Raw genomic sequence first — 10,527 nt, forward strand, 5'->3', positions numbered from 1 at the left:
CAATTTGATGGTCATGGGTGTCTTTTCACTACATTTACTTGGACCATGGTTGACTATTCATAGCTGCATATTTGGGTCTCTTGTTTAGGAAAATTTTCTTCAGTTATGTCTTTGTTACTTCCTGTCTATTCTTTGTTCTGGTTTCTTCTTTTGGAGCATCTCCAAGTCTGAGATTAAAATCTCTGTTCCCATTTCTCTGCTTTCCATATCAATCATATTCTTTTATTATTTTCCAGTCCTTTTCCTTCCCTTCTGTGTTCTAGGCAGGCTTCAGAAGTTTGTTCCATATCCTGCGCTTACAGTTTTGCTCTTTGCTTCCTGAACCTGATTTCGTTTCTGTTATTGCTCTCTTTTATTTCCACCTGATCCTGCCTTATCTCACTCAGTCCTCCATTTCCCCAGGTTATCATAGGTGCATTTCATTCTGTAGGCCTTTTGTAGTCAGGTTGCTAGGGACTAACTCTTCACCTACCTGCTTCACCTTTCTCCTGGATACCCATTAGATAACACTTCTCAGACCCTCTTGAGGTTAGGTATGTCCGTATGATCGAATCTTACCAATGAAATATGTGAAGAACTGATGCAAACCATGTCCAGACGTGGCCCATAAAAATCTCCCACATGCAACCTTCCATGCTATTTCCCATTCCATGGCAACCTTAAAAGCCATGTGGAGCCACATGGTAGAAAGAGCCTGGTTCCCTGAATTGCCAATTGGAGGAGAGCCATCTTCCAATCAGGAACATGTGTTTTGGACTTCACATTCTAGAGAAATAAACTTTTATGTTTTTGGTCCACTGAAATGAGAGGGGTTTATTTGTCATAGCAGTATGTGTTACTTTAACTAGTATTCATAGCCTGTTTGTTCATTACACTTTTTTTGCTTCTCTTTTGTAGGAGTCATATCTTTGACATCCTTTTGAAAATGGCCAGCTTTCTCTAATTTTCTCTGAATATTATCTGAGTCTTTGTATGATGTTCTTTTTCCTTTGTGTTGTCATATTATAAATTCCATGCTAATTTTGTCTCTTTACTCATTCTTTAAAATGTAATGATTTTTGCAAAATGGAGATTGTCAACAGACAGGCGGTGTGATTTCTACTTGGCTGTGCTAACTCTACACTTATTTTTGTGGAGGAATCTCTTTCTGGAATCCTTACCTACTGGAAAGTTTTCAGTTTCTGGTCAGCATCCATATGGAGCTGCTTTGATGCATCAAGGCTCGATTTTATACTCCTCCCATGGTTTGGTCCTTTAATACTGTGAACCAAAAAAGTACAGTAAAAACCACATCTCCAAGCGTGCACTGCTGCCAAGGTTTCCCTGTTTCTGCTCCAGCTCCAATGCTTCACCTCTGGGCAGGTAAATTATTCAGTTTTAAAAAGAAAGGGATTTCTGACACATGCTACAACATAGATGAACCTTGAAGATGTTATGCTAAGTCAAATTAGCCGGTTAAAAAAGGACAAATACTGTATTATTTTGCATATATGAGATACATAGAGTAGTCAAATTCATAGATACAGGAAGAAGAGTGGTGGCTGCAGGGTGCTGGGGGCGGGAGAAATGGAGAGTTATTGTTTAACAAGTACAGAGTTTTAGTGTTGGAAGACAAAATAAATTCTGGAGACGGATAATGGTGATGGTTTCACAGCAATGTAGATGTACTAAATACCGTTGAAATGTACACTTAGAATGATTAAAGTGGCAAATTTTATGTCATGTATATTTTCCCATAATCTAAAAAATATAATAAAAAATAATTAAATTCTCTCTTTACTCTACCCCTTGAATTTTTATATCACTAGAATCACAGACTTTGAAATCCAGAGATATCTTAGAATTATGAGGCCTTGAGAGATGGACAAATTTGCGTAAGGCCAGCAAATAAGTCAGTAATAGAGACAGAACTACAAGCTATAAGTCTTGGTTGTATTTACCAGAATACCATATCTTAAGTATTAGGTGTCTCTTCTTTCCTGATTGCTGGTATGAAAGATTTGTTCTGGAAACTCCATTGTGACTTCTACTAGTCTCCTTCTTGAGACAGTTGGAAGTGTATGGCTAACATTATTTCTAGTAAGTCCAACAAACGTCTTGGGCTATTGGAAGCAATTAGATTTTTAGGAACGAGTGTATTTGGGGACATTTCTCAGGTTGACAGAAGGACTCAGGAGTTCATGTCATGTGGTTGGGTCCCTAGCATGGAGAGCCACAGGATCTGGAGTGGAGAGTGGAAAGGAGTTCAAAGAAAGCTTGTCATTGTCTTCCTGGCTTTGGAGCTTCCAAGTGAGCCTGGAAGGACCCCTCTGTGATGTTTTAAGACTAATTAAATTGTACTTACGCAAAGAAGAGGAATGGCCAAAATTACAGATGACTGTCTGGAAAAGACTTTTCCCAGACTAAAGAAATGGAACAACTCACTGATAGAGAATTTAATGAATTACAGCTTGGAAGAAACCAAACAAAGATGAGTTTACACTAATTTGCCACACACAAAACATTCTTCAAATATACAGGGGATAATGACTAAGCCCTGAGTAAGGGACTTAACTGGGTTGTATGTACACCACAGCTTTGGAAAAAGAGACTGCTAGCATTCCTTAGGCCGCTCCGGAATTCAAGACTAAAATACCTAGCTCCTCCAATGGTTGAGTATAACTTGTGCAACCACTGAGCTGCCAGTTTCCTCTGGTTATGAATTGTTACAGATGTAACTGTCATGTCACTGAGAAATTGTAACAGCTTGGTCACGTCAACTGAGGAAATATGGATTCAAAGAATTTGCTCTTTACAGTATTTTTCAGATAAACGGTTGTGTGGTCAGTGAAGGGATTACATCTGGAGTGTCTGAAAATAAAAGCCATTTCAAAAGCAGTATTAAATAGAAGGACTTCAAATAGCATGTGTGGGGATAGGTTATTTTATTCCCAAGGAGGCATGGACAGCTTTGGACACTTCAGCTACCACAGCAGCTGATGACAATGAAAAGTAAGAAAGCTGATCATTTTAACATGATCTTCTGCAAGGGTCTGACAAATACCATCTCATGTGTTCATGTTCCAGTAATTCTTCTTTTCTTAACGTCCACAATACTGTGTGTTCTAAGTGGAAAAAGGGATAGTGTTGTGAGTTGAAAACTTTCTCTTGGTTTGAAAAATCAAATGAGACAAATGAAACATTCAAGTTGTTTTCAAAGCAAGAGGATTTCTTTTCACACTTAGAGGCTGACAGGAATGTTTTCTTCAACTTTGTATCTAAGCAAAACAAAACCTACTTTTCTGCTTCATTTCAGATCTTCCTGGCAAAGATTTCCTCCTGACATGGGTCTGGTACAGGCTTGTAGTTTCCTCCTGGGTTATACTTTAGCAGAGCAGTATTCTAAATACAGTTCCCACATGCATAATCAGTTTAGTGGACATTTGGTCCTGTCTAAAACATCCACGGAGACTTTCGGTCTTTGCCAAAGTGTCCCTGAAATTTAGTCCTGTCAAAAATGTCCATGAGCATGTTTGGTCCTTGCCAAATGGTCCTTGATATTCGGTGCTGTCAAAAACATCAGCATGTAGAAAATGTCCCTGGGTTCAAATAACCCATAACATATATTTATACTTTTGGTTTACGGGATTAATATATATAAATACTATCATGTTTTGTTGATCTAATAATTGTGTTGTGGCTGTATTGCCAATAATAATCTTTCTTGCCTTGGTAGTCAAGCTGATAATAGCACAGGGGTTAGCTAGATAGGTCAGGGTTCAAATCTTACAGAAAAGTGGGACTTATATTAACTATGCATACTGAGGAAGAGTCCTACAGTTAGAGAAAGGCATGGAGGATTACAAGTTCAGGATGGGAATCTCTCAATGCATGATGTGTTAGTATGTCACTGGGAATTTGGTTGGATGTGACTGGGTCATTCAATAAGGGTGAAGTTTGAAAGGAGGAGCTTGGTCAAGCAAAATTTTAAGATGGGCCTTGAACTCATTGACGTAAACACTTTACAGAGCGTCTCACTTGTTCTGGAGGAGTGAGAATGGGGTGTGGCTCTCCTGCCACATGGTGGTGGGGTGCAATTGCCGTCATGAAGGGGATACGGGCATCTAATTAATCCTCCTACAACTATCCCATCACCCAGGGTTAATGGGTGATGTTTCCCTTGAATCGATGTCCTCTGTATGATAGCAGTAGACAATGAAAAGTGTCTACTGCTATTTGGAGAGGTTTTAGCGAGTGTGACTCCTACACTTACCTGCCAATCAGCATGGACCACCACGTCCTCAGCTGGTGCCTACCAATTGCCCAATCCAGCCCAGCCAAACCAGGTGTAGAATCCATAAGACGTTAGTAAGTTTCCCCCTACCGGTAAACCAATGACCATTGGTCAGACGGCTACAGAAGAAAAAAATATAACCCTTCTTCTGTTGCATGACAATGCGACACTTTTATTTGAAAATTTCCAGTGGAATATGGCAGAAATAGTATACTCACAAAAAGAAAAGCCAATACTACAGTATAACAGTTTTCGTTATCATTTCCATTCCTTTAACAGAGATGGGGTGTAAGGTGCTGGCACTGTGAAGAGAGGAGAATCTGTAATGCTGGATGTACAACTAGTCAGGATTTGGATAACATTACAATCATTCAAAATGGTACGGAAAAACATCAGCACAAGGTTGGTGTTGAAGGGGAAGTAAGGAAAACCCTGAATAGGCTAAAACGACACACAAAAGTGCCAAATGCAACGTCATTGCAGGTACTGCAAAGAACTCTCCATGATATGATGAAGAGGTCCTGCTAAGGCTACCAGAAAGAGACTCATTCAAAAGGCAAGTGAATAGAATTCAAAACAGACTTCAACCTCCAAATCCAACTTCGTTGCATGGAATTTAAATTTCAGAGGAGTATAAAGTGACCAGATGCGGAGAATCATTTCTTACGCACAAGTGTGATGCTCAAGATGAAGGAAGAATTCTTATTTGTACAATTTATGAAAATATTCAATATTTAAATACCAGTGCCACATTATTCAGTGATGGTACCTTCGAGACAGCACCAACACAGTTCACTCAGTTATTTACTGTCCATGGTGTAGTATTGGATTATACTATGCCATTGATTTATGCACTAACAATGAAAAGGCAAGAAGACATTTACAGATATGTATATGAGAAAGTACTTGCATTTGCACAGAAAAGAAATCTGAACATTAACCCTTCATTGTGCATGGTGCATTTCGAGATCTCAAATATGAAGGTGATTTGACTACCCCTACCAAATGCATGAGTAAAAAGATGCTTGTTTTACTTTCCACGATCACTGTGGTAAAAAATATCTTTGGTCTGACATGTGAGTATATGACAATGGAAAGGAGCACCCATAAGTGTGCATTCATGTTGTTTGGACTTCCATTTGTGTCTTTGGAAGATAAGTACACTGTGGAGAATGCAGAAGAAAATTTAGATAACCTAATGGATTATGTTGAAAGAGTGTATGCCTGGGGAAGGTGTGCCAGAGGCAGAGGAAGACCAGAAGTTCCAAGATTTTCACCAGAAACTTGGAATGAAAGACAAAGACTTCATTTTGCCTCCTTGGCTGGTCACAATCATTTCTAAAAACCAGAGTTTAGCTTCATTTATTTCTCTATTGTTTTTCTGTTTCCCTCTGATCTTCCCTTTATTACTTACTTCCTTCTGTTTAATGTGGGCTTAAATTTGCTTTTCTTCTAGCTTATTAAGGTGAAAGCTATCCTTGATTTGAGAGCTTCTTTTCTAGTATAATCATGTATGCTATACATTTTCCCCTTAACATTGCTTTAGCTGCCTCCTATCATTTAGCTGTTTTATTTTAATTTTCTTTGAGTTCAAACTGTTTTTAAATTTCCCGTGGAATGTCTTCTCGTTTTTTTTGAGGAAGATTAGCCCTGAGCTAACATCTGCTGCCCATCTTCCTCTTTTTGCTGAGGAAGCCTGGCCCTGAGCTAATATCCATGCCCGTCTTCCTCTACTTTATACGTGGGACGCCTACCACAGCATGGCTTTTGCCAAGCAGTGCCATGTCCACACCCGGCATCTGAACCGGAGATCCCCGGGCTGCTGAGAAGTGGAATGTGCGAACTTAACTGCTGTGCCACTGGGCCAGCCCCTCGAATGTCTTCTTGACCCTTGGGTTATTTAGAGGCATGTTTTTAAAATTTCCAAAGTTTTGGGGTATTTTTCAAATGTCTTTCTGTTTTTAACTTCTAGTTTAGTTATGTTGTGGTCAGAGAACAGACTTTATAAGACTCTTGGTTTTTAAAATTTATTGAGACTTTTTAATGGCCCAGAATATACTCTATTTTGTAAATGTTTTGTGTGCACCTGAAAAAAAAATGTGTATTCTACTGTTGTTGGGGAGAGTATTCTATAAATATCAATTAGGTCAAGTTGGTTGATTGTGTTGTTCATGTTTTCTATATTCTATTGATATTCCGTCTAATTGTTCTATCTATGTTACTGAAAGAAAAATTTTGAAATCTTTTAACTACAATCTTGTATTGTCTATTTCTCTTTTTAGATTTATCAATATTTGCTTCATGTATTTTAAAATTTAAAATATATTTGTATATGTATTAGGCACACAAACGTTTAGAATTATTGTCCTCTAGGTGAATTGGTCCCATGCTGATTATGAAGTGTCCTTTTTCATTCCTGGTAACATTCCCTGTTCTAAAATCTGCTTCATCTGGAACTAATATAAGCCATTCCAACTTTACTATGCTTAGTGTTTGCATGGTATATTTTATTCCATTCTCTTATTTTTAACTTGTTTTTGTCTTCATATTTAAATTGGCTTTCTTGTAGACAGCATAAAATTGGATGGTTCTTTTAAATTCACTCTGACAATCTCTGACTTATAAATGGAGCATTTAGCCACTTACATAGGGTTTAAATCTACGATCTTGTTATTTGTTTCCTATTTGTCCCATCTGTTCTTTGATACTTTATTCCCATTTTCTGCCTTCATTTAAATTAAATACTTTGATAATTCCATTTTATCTTCTTTATTGGTTTATTGGCTCTATCTCTTAGTTTTATTTTTCTTAGTGGTTGTTTCAATGTTTAGAGTACTCAACTTTGACTTAGTCTACTTTCACATAATAATGTTATACCACTCCACATGTAATATCAGAATCTTACTATAGTACACTTTCATTTTCCTCCTCCTGACCTTTTTGCTATCACAGTGATCCATTTTACTTCTTTATGTTCATCCATTTTTACTTCTACATGTTCTAAAATCCAAAATACATTATTATTTTTGCTTTAAATGATCTTTTAAAGAGATTTATAAATGAGAAAAACAATTTTAAAAGGATTTTACATTTACCCACATGTTTACCATTTCCAGCATTCTTTATTCTTTTCTGTAGATTTTAGTTTCCATCTGTTATCATTTTATTTCTGCCTGAGCACTTTCTTTAATATTTGTTTTTGTGCACGTCTGATGGCAATGAATTCTGTCAGCTTTTTGTTTCTTTCCTTCTTTTCTTTTGGTCTGAAAATACCTTTATTGTGCCTTCATTTTTGCAAGATATATTTGCTAACTATAGCATTCTTCAGTTCTTCAAAGATGTTATACTATTGTGTTCTGCTTGCGTACTTCTTGACAAAACATCCGCTGTCATTTATGTCTTTGTTCTTTTGTGCATATGTTTCCTCCCCCATGGCTGATTTTAAGATTTTTTTCTTTATCACTGGTTTTCATTAATTTTGTGTGATGTACAGTTGTTTGGTTTCCTTTATCTTTCTTTTGCTTTGACTTTATTAAGCTTCTTGGATATTTGGGTTAATAGGTTTTATCAAATTTGGAAAAATTTCAGGAGTTGTTTCTTTAAATGTTTTCTCCCTTCCATATCTGAGATGCCAACTGCACATATGCTAGACCACTTGATATTGTTTCACAGGTCACTGACGCTTCATTCTTGCGGGGAGGGAAGGGAGATGAAGTGTCTTTTTTAGTTTTTTTTGCCTCTCTTCGTTTTGAATAGTTTATATTCCTATGTTTTGGATTCAGTGATCTTTTCTTCTGCCTGTATAAACTGTTGTTAATCACATCCAATATAGTTCTTCAACTTCCAGTATTGCTTTTTTCATTTCATCTACTTCCTTTTAGGTCTTCTTTATATCTTCCGTTTCTCTCTTCATCATTTTAATATTTTCCTCTACTTCTTGAATACATGTAACGTATTTATAATATTCATAATAGCTGCTTTAAAGTGTTTGTAATTTCATCACTTTCACAGTATATGGGTCTGTTTCTGTTGATTGATTTTTCTCTTGATTATGGGGTAAATATTTTCCTGATTCTTGCAGGCTGGTAATTTTTTAGTGGATGTTGGATATTGTGATTCTTTTCATTGTTGGACTCTGTTTTTTTAAATTTTCTTTTAAAGAGTATTGGTTTTGTTCTGATATACCATTAAGTTGCTTGAAACCAGTTTGATCCTTCTAAGGCTTTCTTAGGTCCAGAGACACATCATGTCTCAAGCTAATTGAGGACTCTATTCAGCTTCCTGTGTATTATGAAATCTTTTTACTCTGACTGGTGGGAATATGAACTATTTACAACCCTGTTTGAGCTCTACAATTGATCAGCCTACAGCTTTACTGTAGCATTTTCCTTGGCTTTGGGTAGTTTCTTCTTTCGTATTTACAGATCTGTAATTAGCCAAAGACTCAAGGGTATTTTTCTGTAGATCTTTGGAGCTTTTACTCTGTGAAGGTTTCTTCTCTCCAGTACTCTTTTCTACAAATTGTAGATATCTTGGCCTTCTTTAACTCTAGTCTCAAACTTAGGAAGACTGCCAGGCTGCATTTAGGTTCCCCTACTCTGCACTGAGGCCTGGAAATTTCTAGGCAGCAAATTAGAGCAATTGTAGAGTTTTCTTCATGTGTTTCCCTTCTCTCAGGGGTCACAGTCCTGTGCCATCTGTTTTCCAATGTTTTAAAACCATTGTTTCATATGTAGCTCTCTTATGGCTAGCAACAGGAGTCTCCAGTGGGCACAGTCTGATTCTACTAAAATTTGTCATGTCATTCTCAACTTTTATTTCTCATTTGATTTTTTATATTCAGAAGCCAGTACAGAATAGTGAGAAAGAATCAGGCCATGGAAACAGACAATCCAGGCCTACATCATAGCCCTATTTAAATGTGCATTAATTTAATTATTTAATTTACTCATAACTTTATTCTTTTACTGTTATAATATTTATTGAATGTCTATTTTGTACTAAGCACTGTGCTATATTCTTAGTTTGTCACCTATAGGAGAGGGAGAAATAACACCTCCCTCATTGCAATAGATTGCAAAAATGGCCACAAATTCTTCCACCTGTTTTCATGATCTTGCAGTCTATCTTTCCACGAGGCAGAGCCTTTTCCTTTACCCATTAAATCTGAGTTGGCTTTGTGACTCACTTTAGTCTATGTACTGTGGTGGAAATGATACGTGTGAGTTCTGAACCTGGACCTTAAGAGACTCTGCAGATTTCTACCCTCTTTCTTGAAACCTTGTGCCTGCCAAGTGGATAGGCCTGAGCCAACATGCTGAAGAATGAGAGACTAAATGGAAAGAAGCGTAAGTTATCCCAACCATGCTAGTTAAGGTCAATGTAAACCAGTTAGCCCCAGCCTACTCACCAGCCTATTATGTATCAGGCATTGTGCTATAGTCTAGCTTCAGTTTATCACTTTAAGTGAGCCCAGCTAAGAGGTACTGATCCAGGTTCAGCCCAGAAGAAATGCCTACTTGATCCCAGTCTAAATTGTCAACCTGCAGAATTGAGAGTTAAATCAATGCCTGTTGTTTTAAGTCACTACACCTATTGTTTTAGGGTAGTTTGTGATGCAGAAAATGCCAACAGATCCATCTTTTGTGGTGGAGATTAAAAAGTAATATGCATAAAGATACTAGCACAGTGTCTGATATGTAGTGGGCACTTGCTAAGTGTTTAGAATTGCTATTTTTAACATATTTGTCATTATCAGGGATTAGCATGTCAGATTGGTAGATAGAAATTATTTGAGACCTGTGAATGCTTCCCTAATTCTGAATTCTTTATGTGTAGCTTCAACTGTACAGTTGAGATATATATATACACACACACACATAGATGTATACTCATCACATACGCATACACTCACATCTATACACGTATGTTAACTCTTGAATAAACAAAAACACTGATATGATAATTTAGTATATTGTTACACAACCTGGTTAAAAAATAAGGTTGTCAATGTAAATATGATATAGTCACATGTGAATAAAATTCTTTTTCAAAAGTTTTGAACAGGGCACAGCCTCGTGGCCAAGCGGTTCAAGTTCCACTCACCCTGCTTCAGCCGCCCAGAGTCATGCATTCAGATCCCAGGCGTGGACCTACTCTGCTTACCAGTCATGCTATGGAGGTGTCCCACATCCAAAAAAATAGAGGAAGATTGACACAGATGTTAGCTCAGGGCCTATCATCCTCAAGCAAAA

Source organism: Equus przewalskii, chromosome 9 (genome assembly GCF_037783145.1).
Source record: "Equus przewalskii isolate Varuska chromosome 9, EquPr2, whole genome shotgun sequence".
In the NCBI taxonomy this organism is placed as follows: Eukaryota; Metazoa; Chordata; class Mammalia; order Perissodactyla; family Equidae; genus Equus; species Equus przewalskii.